Below are 12,615 nucleotides of genomic sequence, written 5' to 3' on the forward strand. Positions count from 1 at the left end.
ATCCAACCACTGTCTTAATATATACCATCCGTTAAAATTAAAATATAAATTACACTAATCGGTCAATGAAACATCGGATGATTCACCACCGCCGTCGCCACCATCTTCGCCACCGCCTTCACCACCACCTTCCCCGCCGTCTTCGCCACCGGCTTCGCTTCACCCTCATCATCCGTGTTTTCATCCGTCTCCTCATCCACATCCGTGTAATCTTTCTCTCCCTCTTGCGCAGTTGCCTACAAAAACATGTCAAACAATTAGAAATCCATTCATTTTTACATATCAACCAAAACAAAAAACAAAGCATAAGTATATTACCATTTGAGCACGAGCATCCATTTTTTGGAGGACATCCTCGAGCAATGTCCCTACAATGTGCACAATCTCGCCGCCGAGAAGGCTATTCCATTCAGCCCTCCGAGCCGGGTCAGCGGCTGGATCGGATGCCTCGAGGGCTGTGCGTGCAAAGTTGTTATCTCCTCATCCGATAGGCGACGAGCAAATTGGAGAGGATTGGCACGGGTTTCATTGAGCACATTGCGGACAATCGGGAGGAAGATGGAATCGGGAACCACCGGATTTTGTGTTGGAGCGGATGAGGATGAGCCGGCGCCGCCACGGGTGGAATCCCTATAGCGAGTGGCTAGTGTTGGGATCAAATCACTAGCTCGAGCTTTAGGGAACCCCACAACGTAATTCTTTTTTGGCCTCTCGCCTTGGGGAACCTCCATTGCTTCCATCCACCAATCCCAAGGCTCATCCCGCTCCCCCGCTTGAGTAACCTCCACCGGCATACGATCAAGAATGGAGGCATATCGTTCCTACACATTTTTCACAATTAATTAGCATTCATAGTTATGATATAAACAATTAATTAAAGTGCTAAAATTAGAAGATATAAGCATTAATTAAACATATAAACATATTGACGTATTCATGGTTATCACAATTAATTAAAATGCTAAAATTAGAAGATTACCGCAATGCGCATAGCGGCGGGGGTAGTATATATTCGGCTCTCGGGAGTGGAGCCGATCCTAGTGTGGCATTCATCCCACACCTCAAGCTTCGTCGGACTTTTAGACAATTTCTTTTTCATGTTCTTGAATTATACCACAAAATAACTATATTAGCATTAGCATTTGCATTATTATATTATATATTATATAATTATAAGGTAAAAACAAAATGTATGTGTGTGTGTTTGCATATTAAAAATAGTATTACCCTCGCGCACACGGTTGAAAGAGCGAGCACCCGCGCTATGCAACCTTTCCACGTGTTGCCGATTAGCAGCTCCAACTTCCGACCTATGCAAATGGCCTTCATCCGTGTCCCAATACTTGAGAAGATCTTTCCAAAAAATGATATTCCAATATTCCGGTTTCAAAGCCAACTTCGAAACCCCTTCCTCCCTTGACTTCCTCTCGATCCTCCTCTTCAATTCATTCATGGTCCTTTTGATTGTGACCTTTATGTGATCTTCAATGATAGCTTTGGCTTTTGAACGGCTTTGACCTTTCAATTGCCTATAATATTTCTACATAATATCAACAAGTACAAAGGATTAAAATTGAATAATCACACCAATTACCAACAAAATCAAAAACATATTATATTAAAAAAAAATCTACTTACTAGAAACTCCTCAACCCTTAGACCGAGCCACTTTGGGTAAGCCGCGTCTATGTCACTAAACGTGTATTTACCCAAAGGCCATCTTGCCCGAATAATCGCAAGCAAAGTCTTTTTTGCCTCATTATCTTCAATACTATATAAGAACATTAGAAATATAAACTCGTGAACAAATTATTAATAACTAACGCACACTATATATATTAATCATTACAAATCACTACAAAACACTACATATAAAAAAATATACTTACTGTCCATCGGAGATATTGATCCGTCGAGGTCTTGTTGGTATCTTAGCTCCAAAAATGCCGCATGAATGTGACCGCGGCATCCTCACTCTTCTCACCGGTTCCTCCTCCGCCTCCGCCTCCCTTGGGTTTTGGTCCGATTCGGTATCCGAATCTGTTGGCTCGTCACGCAACACCGTCTTTTCTTTCCCCTTGCCTTTTCCCTTCGCACGCCTTTTGTTTGTACTACTACCGACACTCTTTCCCTTGCCTTTGTTGGTGTCCTTGTCCGTTGCTTTCCTTTTTCTTGCCATGATATATATCGTCATTGAAATCATGACGATAATCATCACCCAACCAAAGAGCCCCTACAATACAATTCATTAAAATTAAAATCAAGTTAAATCCAAAACTCAAAACATACACACTTAAACACTTATCCCCTTAACACAAACACAACACACTTAAACACTTATCCCCTTAACACAAACACAACACATACACGCTTACTTTATTCATATTTAAAGTAATATACAAACTATACATATACAAAATATACATACTAATTTGTATAATTATACAATTAGTATGTGTTTTGCTCAACCAAACATATACAAACACATACAAACATACAAATGATGGGCCTAAGAAAACAAAAACTATACAAATTGAAAATTTAAGAAAAATTTCACCCCACTTATAACCGACGGACAAATTGCATATAACCGACGGACAAATTGCATGCAAAATTTTTCATACACGTATATACTAATTAACACAAACTTATACTCTTACAAACATACGCAAATACATACCCATAGATGAAATTCCCAGAAATTAACACAAATACAAACAAATATATGCAGATACACAACACACCAACATATACACATACAAACTAAACTAAACTAAATTGAAAAAATGAAATAGAGCCCAAACTAAACGAATCGAGCATACCGAATCATCCGAACCCAAACCGAAAAGCGAAGGGCTTTCTTCTTCCGAGGAACCGAACCCTCCTCTGTGAACCGAGTACAAATTCGCATAGAGAATCGAGCGCAACCATAATCACGAGCAAGTTGAGAAAGAGGGAGTTGAGAGCGAGAGAGATGAAAGATTGAATTGCCATTTGAGAGAAGGAGTTTACAGCAAGAGAGATTAGACAGCGAGAGAGATTTGAGAGCGAGAGAGATTTGAGTTCAGAGAGGGGAGTTCAGAGGGCGAGAGAGATGAGAGTTGAGAGAAAGATAAAAGGAAAAGAAATAAAACGGCTGTTTTTTTTATATATACAGAGCTTAAACCGACCGACGGAGCGGTCGGTTATGGCGTTGGGTCCGGTGAAACGACGTCGTTTCACTAAGGCGCGTGTTTTAATTTTTCGTGAAAAATTAGGCGCAAAAAAAAATCGGTCGGTTTTATAGTACGTCGGTCGGTTTTAAGGAACCCTAAATTGAAAAAATGGCCAAATTATATTATTTAATTAAATAAAAACCATACCTTTTAATATTTTAATATTAAAAATAGTTAGATAATATTATATTAATAGCTAGTATTATTTAATAATATTTTAATTTTAAATCAAAAGTAATATTACTATATTAGCAACTAATATATTTATTATATTCATAAACTCTATAATTATTCATATTTAAGGTAATATAATATTTTAATTGGTATATTTATCGTATATACTTCGATTAAGAAATATATATAAGGATTAATCGTATTTCAAAAATCGAATCAATGTCCGACCTTGCAGTGGAGTAATCGGGGATTACTCAGTTAAATCGGCGATTATTAATTAGAACACTGCTTATGACATATATCAGTTATAAGAATGTACATGCAATGATCGGAATAATCTTAAATTTTTGGCACGTGAAGTTAGGAAAAAAAAGTTAAAATAATATATATTAAAAATGAGCCAATAATATAGACACAGGATAGTGACTAGTACTGAGTCAGCCTACGATCTGCTTGAATACCGTCAAAGGGGACAGGATGAACGACGTTTACTTATCACCGTGAGCAAAGGAGGAAACAGAGTTAGGTTTCACACCTTCCTCTCCGGACACTTCACTTGTAACCATCCGTGTATGTAAGATTGAAGAGATAGCTATGACTGTATATATATTTATATTACGAATATATTTTATATAAATATTACATGTAAAATATTATGTAAAATAATATATATATATATACATATTTATATAATATATATATATTTGTTTATATATTATAATTTATATGTCTATATAATAAATAATATGTAGACTTTGACTGACTTTTAGTTAAAACCGACCGAAGTCAAAGGGGCCAGTGGTCGGTTTTCTGGGCAGACGGTCGGTTTTAATTGAATCCGGTCGGTTTTCAGGAAAAAGTGGTCGGTTTTACATGAACACGGTCGGTTTTTTGGTAAAGTTATATTATTATAATTTATATATAGATAACAAATAATATACAGAGGCTTTGACTGACTTTTAAGTAAAACCGACCGATGTCAAATCCTGCAACGGTCGGTTATATGTGGTCGGTTTTGACACGGTCGGTTTTGTGGCAGTACGCTATCCTGGATTTTATAACCGACCGGCTTATAACCGACCGTGCCTATATGAATGCGGTCGTTTTTCTGAAAATGGGGGTCGGTTTTATATGAATGCGGTCGGTTTTCTGTAGTTTAATGGTCAAAACCGGTCGGTTATGTTGTTTGACGGTCGGTTTTCTGGGCAAAAATTGAAAAAAAACAGATTCTTTTGCAGTTTCAATTGCCAAATCCTGTACCAACATCAAATACCAATACATAACCAAATTACTAAGCAGCCTAAACAACATTGTATATGATTACACCATTGTATATTATTTACACATCATTGAAAGTCATCAAAACCGTCATCATCTTCATCATCATCTTCATTATCATCATCATTATCTTCATCATCATCTTCATTATCATCTTCCTCTTCTTCATTGTGTTCAACATCATCATCATCATCTTGATTTTCATCATCTCGCAAGTCGTCTTCTTCATCATCATCATCTTGATTTTCATGCCGAATAAATGGTATTTGTCCATATTGTGCAAAATCAACAAATAGTGAAAATGAGCTAGCGGCATTAGATCTATCTTCTTGAAAAGCGTCCTCTATATCATTTTGCACAATAATTGATTCATCAATCGGACGACTTTTAGATTTGACCACCGTATATATTTTGCTTCGTGGATCCAATACGCTAGGAGCGTAATATACTTGAGAGGCTTGACTAGCTAAAATAAAAACTTCGTTAGATCTCAATCTTGAAGTTATATCAACCGTCACCACTCGATTCTTATCGATCCTCACACCATTTCCGAGACTATCAAACCAAATACATTTGAACAAATATACATGATTGCATCCTTGATAAATAAGTCTTATAATTTCTATTAGTTGACCATAATAATCAAGATTATTTTCCTGCAAAGTTCCTTTAACTACAACACCGGAACCGGATGCGGATGATGTTGAAAATTTATATCCATTAACTTGACAAGTTTCAAAAGTCATGACCTTTAATGCCGGTCCTTCTAGCAAGTCCATGAAACGAGGTCCGTCTATCTCGTCTTTCTCAACCTTTTTCTTAAACCAAGCTTTGAATCGAGTTTTCACAATATGATCTAATTGTTGTGGTGTTGTCTCAGGACGTTGTCTCATAACTCGATCTTGGTACCTCCTACAATAATGCATAAATGTCAATAACATGAATTTATCATAAAATGTATTGACATCTTCACAAAAATTTATCATAAAATGTATTTAACATACCTTAGATAAGGTTGAACTTCAGGAGAGTTTAGAAGAACATATTCATCAGCTAATAATTGCTCATCATCATTCAAATATCGACTTCGTTCTTTCCAAGAGAATCACATGGATATTTAAAAACTTCTAATTTGTCGGTCTTTTGTACATCAAACAAAACTTCGTTACGACTTATTTATTGTGAATCGAGTCGGATGCAAAGTAAAAAGCACAAATATTGACAATCTCCTCCTCCATATATCGTTCGGCAATGGAACCCTCAACTCTTGCTTTATTGCCGACTTTTTGTTTTAGTTTCCCCAATAAACGCTCAATTGGATACATCCAATGCCAGTAAGCAGGTCCAACAAGTCTAATTTCTTCCGCCAAATGCACAACCAAGTGTTCCATCGAATCAAACCAACTTTGAGGAAAAATTGTTTCCAACAAACATAATGCCTTCACAACTGATTTTTCCATTATTTCCAAATCGGTTTTTGTAACCGTGGATGAGCACAAATCTTGAAAAAAATTTGCAATTGCCGTGATGGCATCCGCAATAGGCGCCGGTAAAAGCTCACGAATTGCAAGAGGCAATAATTTTTGAAGAAATATATGACAATCATGCGATTTGAATCCATAAAATGTACACTCCTCAACATTACAACAACGAGATATATTTGAGGAATAACCGTCTGGAAGTTTCAGTGAACTAATCCATTCACACAAAAGTTTACGTTGTTTTCTTGTAATGGAAAAAGGTGCTTTGGGTGACTTGCCATTTTCATCGATCCACAAATGAGGTAACACACCAAAGTGCTTGCAATCCGCTCTTGCTTCTTTGTGATCCTTTGACTTTTTCGCATTCACAATAGTAAAAAATAGGTTCTCAAAAACATTTTTTTCCGTATGCATGATATCAATTGAATATCGTAAACTATGTGAAGACCAATAAGGGAGTTCATAAAAAATTGGAACATGAGTCCAATGATGCTCTTCCCCATATCCGATACTCCTCGCCTTTGTATTAGTCTTTCCGGGTGGTGGAAAAACTAAACCGTCAAGCAACTCCTTTACACCCTCCCGGACAAACGACCACGAAACACTCTTCTTTCCGCATTATCAAACAAATTACTTTTCCGACGTAGTGGATCATTCGGTTCAAGGAATATTCGGTTCGTGCCATAGAAACTACATTTACCACAATGTTTTAATTGAAACCCTTGCACACTTCCAAGACACACTTGACATCCTAATTTTCCTTTACCCGACCATCCACTTATCATACTCATAGCGGGATAATCACTAATTGTCCACATAAGAGCCGCTCTCATTGTAAATTCTGTTTCGAAGATTGATCATATGTTTCAATTCCCGTATTCCACAATATCTTCAATTCATCAATGAGAGGCCTTAGACAAACGTTAATATCTTTGCCAATGCTATTCGGACCCGGCACTATATCGGTCATAAACATATAGGGTTTTTTCATACACATTGATGGCGGAAGATTGTAGACAACTACTACTATGGGCCACACACTATATGTTTTTTTCCCGGTAGGGCCAAATGGGTTGAAACCGTCGGTTGCAAGGCCAAGCCTTATATTACGAATTTCTTGAGCAAATGATGGATATCGACGATCAAAATTTTTCCACTCTTCTCCGTCCGCGGGATGACTAATTTCTCCATCTTTGACATCTCGATTCTTGTACCATCTCATATGGTCGGATGTATGTTTTGACATATACAAGCGTTGTAGTCGAGGAATCAAAGGAAAATGTCTCAATATTTTTTTTGGTATTTTTTTACCATCTTTCCTCAAAACATCCCGATAACGATCTTTACCACATATATCACACACAACTTTATCCTTGTCATCTCCATAAAATAACATACAATCATTCTCACATAAATCAATCTTTTGATATTCAACCCTCAAACCCTTCATTATCTTCTTCATTTCATAATAAGTTTGGGGCAACGTGTGTTTTTTGGGTAATACATCCGCAAAAAGTGTAAGCAAACTATCAAAAGCCTTATTACTACAATGTGAGATATTCTTGAATTCTAATAATTTTGTGGTAAAGCTTAACCTTGTATACTTCGTATTACCGGGATAAATAGGTGCTCCATTTTCAACAATCACCTCATACAATTTTCTTGCACTATCATTTGGAACTTCTTCTACATTCCTAGTTCCCGTATCCACGTTGTTATAAAATTCGGAATTTTCACCGGCAAAATCATGTAGCATCGCATTCAAATCTACCGGTTGTTCTACCCTCGTAGGTTCCCGAACACAATAACGATTATGCGATGTTCGACTACGTTTTCTTCCTCTTTCTTCACCATGTGATGTCCAAACGGTATAACCCTCAAGCATCCCCTTAGCAAGTAAATGGAATCTAACATCGTCGATACTTAACCAATTCAAATTCCTACAACGTTTACAAGGACACTTCATTGTACCATCTTCTCCCATTCCATTTTCACTTGCAAATTTTAAAAAAGTTTCTACACCATTCCTATATTCCGGAGTTAACGAAATTTTATCACTTTGCACTTGATTACTAATCCAACTTCGATCCAAGTTTGTCATCTACACACACATTTAACACACATTTAACACACACATACATTTAACACACACATACATTTAATAACACATACATTCAATACACACATACATTCAATACACACATACATTTAACAAATAATTTCACATGAATTTCATACATTTAATGCAATACAAGCATTCAATGTAATTACATACACACACATTTAATATAACAAACACATTTAACACACCCACCACACACACATTTAATGCAAATAAATGAAAATCACTTACTTGAAATGTTTGCAAGCAATAATTCTTCCCCCACTTTAGCTCCTTTCTTCTCCTTTGATTTTTATTTCAAGTGAATGTGAGCTCATTAGTAGCTAAAAAGTGATATAAAAGCTGCAGGTTAAAACCGACCGACCAATCGGTCGGTTTTAGTACCAAACAAAAAAACGACGTCGTTTTGAGGGGCTGACGCGCAGATATTTTTATTTAAATTGATTTTTAATTATTTTTCCGCGTAAAACAAAACCGACCACAGAGAACGGTCGGTTATAATAGTGCCATGTCATACATATAACCGACCGTTGCCGACGGTCGGTTTTATTTGTTGCCACGTCACCCAGGTCGACGTCGTTTTGTGATTTCGACGGGTTAAAACCGACCACGCGACCGTCGGTCGGTTTTATATGCGGCGGTCGGTTTTGTGCGGTCGGTTTTGACCTGTTTTCCTGTAGTGTCTGGAGCACCTCTGGAACCCGTCCGGAGCCTTAGTGACCTCTAGTGGATCCGAGGTGGATTTAATGGGGTCAGGGTGGATAGCGGGTGGGTGATATCATCTAGAGATGGGTGATCATATACTAGTTTCCCTTGATTTGTATTTAGTGCTTTGTATTTGATCACTACCCTCTATATATATTACTAATTAATTACAAAAAACCTGAACAGAAAATCTGTGTTCTTGCAGGTGACATTGGAAGCAGTTGTTGCAGAAGTAGTAGGGGCCTCCGCGACAATCATTACAAACAAAATAAACGTCCCACAAAAAAAAGTCGCATCTAAAACAGAAGGGTCTCCCACTTTTGAGAATATAGTAAAGAGTCATGACCTCCCAAAAATCCAAACCTCGATTCCCATCTCCGTCCAACTTCATGAACAGATTTCTTCCAGCATAGTATTCAAAGCCTTCAGAAACTAAAAAATACTTGAACTCCCTGTAATCAACACTTCCATTTCCATCGCTATTGACAAGGCTGTCGCGTGCCTATCAAATAATAAAATATCTAACAAACCTTCTAACTATGTAGTAAGGTAAGTCAGAGTCGATCCCACAGAGACAAACGTATCAAACACTAGTTATTCTTGATTTAATCCAACTAATCAAGTAACACAATAAAAACTGAGAGATAATAAACTAATATTATACTAATACAAATAATATATAGAAAACAATTAACTAAAAATATCTAGAATCAAGTATCCCCACTAGCATGAATCAATGCAATTATGATTTTCTCCCCCAATTAATCAGATAAATTACCCAAGAGGAAAGATGCGCCCTATAAAATACCAATAACCTCTTCCGAGTATTAATTGCTTCTCTAAAATACAATCAAGCCTATTTCCATGGTATCATGTAGTTTAGAGACATTAAACACAGCATCCTAACTTCCAAACAATTCTTTCTACCTATTTCCATAGAGAAGTTTATGTCCTTATTAGATAAATCACAACCATCTAAATCCAACTTCCGATGGTAAATAGATATCGGTTCGAACAATACACATAATCACGTCTGACCTGTAATTGTTAATCAGCACAACTAAATAAGCAAGAGCAAATAACATAATCAATCAAAGATCATCGAAAATCATGCATCAACCACAACTAGGGTTCAACTCAATTCTAGAATAAAAATCTACTCTAGCATAATAGATAAATAAAAGAAAATAAAGATGGATATTACAATGAAATCTTCAATCCCGAAGTCTTGAAGAAGAAGAGACAAAGTGTTTTAGACCTAACCTAATTATACAATACTATCTAATGTCTATTCTCCTAATATATATATAATTTTAATGCTTACAAGGATATACAAAACAGTTTCCCAAACGGAATTGGTTTCTCCAAGGAAAATTCGCAGCAGACTTTTCTTTCATGATTCTGGGCTGATTCTGTTGGATTTTGGATATTGGACCATCTTGAATAAAAGAAAATTCTCTAAGCTTCGCGTGGGCTGTAAGATCACCCAATTTTGACTTCTAGAACTCAAGATATGGCCCAAACAGTGAGTCATGTGCAAGCAACCCAACAAATCCGAATTTCCTTCAAATTAATCTCCAAATTAAGCTATTTATTCCAATTCCTTACAAGTTTAGGAACTTCTTGCTTCTTACAATAAAACATTAAAATCTATTAAATAAATATCCAATTCAATGCAAAATATAATAAATATGAGAATAAAATCATCTAGAATATATGCAAATATATACTGTATCAAATATCCCCACACTTACCTTTTGCACGTCCTCGGGCAAATAAAAGAAATAAAAATATCCTAACTAACTAACACCACTTTCGTAGATGACACGATTGCATTGAGCGCATGCAACAAGCCGTTAAACCCCTAGGCAGCCCTAGTAGGACGAGTTTTGTCTCGTGAGGGTTTATAGAAGATATACCCACAAAATCAAATATTTTTCTGCCAAGTCTCAAACATGCAACTAATATGAATGCAACCTAAATGAATATGCCTAAGCTAAAATCCAATCATGAAAGCATTAACCTCATCAATATATAATCTTCAGAATATGCAACAATCAAAGCATTCATCTATCTCACATATTAGTCATGCAACTCTTCCACTGCAAGTACAGAGTGCATCGTGTGTGCTCAACATGCTCTCTAATGAAACAAAACAGAGACCAACAGACTTCAACAGAGTCTTAACCATGAGCCGTTAATCAGAATGATGCTTAAACACTTCGTTACATTAGAGTCAACTATAGCTTAGGGTCACTAAAGAACTTTTATGCCTCTCTTATATTTTCTTTTTCCTTTTTTTTTTTCATGCTCGGTCTAAGGTCGGGACGCTTATCAGGGTAAGTGAGTTACGACCACCATAAGACTTCGCTATCTCATATTTTTCACTTTTTTTTTTTTGAAGTCAAGTAATTCTCCAGTAACCAAGGGTTGTGAAAAGTCACCAAGAAAAATTTATTCTAGTACAATTGCGCTTAATACCAGCACAAGTACATGGATCGTCCCTTCCACATGACATTATATTGTCACCCATTGATCTCAAAGGAGTACTCGATACTTTATTTCAATATTCTATTTTTTTTTATTTTTTTTAGAAAGGCATATACATCCCATAGCTTCCCCAAACTTAAGAATTACATACTCTAAGCTCAAAAGGGAATAGTCAAAATTCTACGCTCGACTCATAGCAAAGACTCAAGAATTAAGCTAGCCTAAGTCATGTATCTAGAGCATTTTTATAGTGTAATAAAATTTCCGCACAGACAATCTCTAAGCATGCATGACATCACATATAATCAAGACTACTAGCCAAGAAATTATGCAAATAAGCTCATCACAAGAAATTAACTCGGTATTATATACTTTCATGACTTATGCAAATGCAAACTAAAAAGAAAAAAAAAACAAAACAAAAAACTACTAAAAAACTACATGCTCTAATCTAATGCAACTAGCATGAATTTCCTAAATTTAAGACAAGGCAGTATACAATTTTTATTCTAATTTTTCTCTTTTTTTTTATCTTTTTTTTAAATTTTAATCATATATAATTTTTTTGAATTTTTCTTCATTCATTAAGAACTCATCCCCACACTTAAATGGTTCATTGTCCTCAATGAATAAATTAATAATAATATATTCCAAAAAAAATACAAAAAGAATAAAATAAAAAATTATACAAAGAAAGGTTAGAAATACTCCCCTAGTGCATAAGCACGAAGTGCCGCTTGAAAAAGAAGTGAAATGTGGCTCTATGAAATTAATTTTCCCAATCCAAGCAATGTCCACATATTAGATTTTACAAAATTAATTCAAAGTGCAAGTTTGCCCAAGTGGTTGGAGTTTGTGCTTTCAAGAAACATGGTCCAGGTTCAACTCCCCTCTTAGAAGCAATATTGCCAGCAGAAACATCACACCGGCGGACACAAGATATAAAAATTATTAACCTTAACAATCATGGGTTGCCTCCCAAGAAGCGCTTGTTTATTGTCATTAGCTCGACTTATTTTATATAACTAGCATTCCTCAATGAGGTGAAAAAGCAAACAAATGTACATATCTCCTAATTTCAATTAATCTATTTATTTGAGAACCGATGAAATTACCAAGAAGATATATAAATTGACACCCGAGACTTACA

General features: G+C 36.0%; 1 long non-coding RNA gene across 1 annotated transcript; it reads right to left on the reverse strand.

The window, feature by feature from the left end:
* Nucleotides 1–1,338: 1,338 nt before the first annotated feature.
* Nucleotides 1,339–2,019, reverse strand: LOC135149248 (uncharacterized). The gene is made up of 3 exons (XR_010287561.1): nt 1,890–2,019; nt 1,639–1,771; nt 1,339–1,540 (listed from the first exon to the last, which is right to left on the reverse strand). It is a non-coding gene; the product is annotated as an uncharacterized LOC135149248 (long non-coding RNA).
* Nucleotides 2,020–12,615: the final 10,596 nt, after the last annotated feature.

This window comes from Daucus carota, chromosome 9, assembly GCF_001625215.2.
Source record: "Daucus carota subsp. sativus chromosome 9, DH1 v3.0, whole genome shotgun sequence".
Classification (NCBI taxonomy): Eukaryota; Viridiplantae; Streptophyta; class Magnoliopsida; order Apiales; family Apiaceae; genus Daucus; species Daucus carota.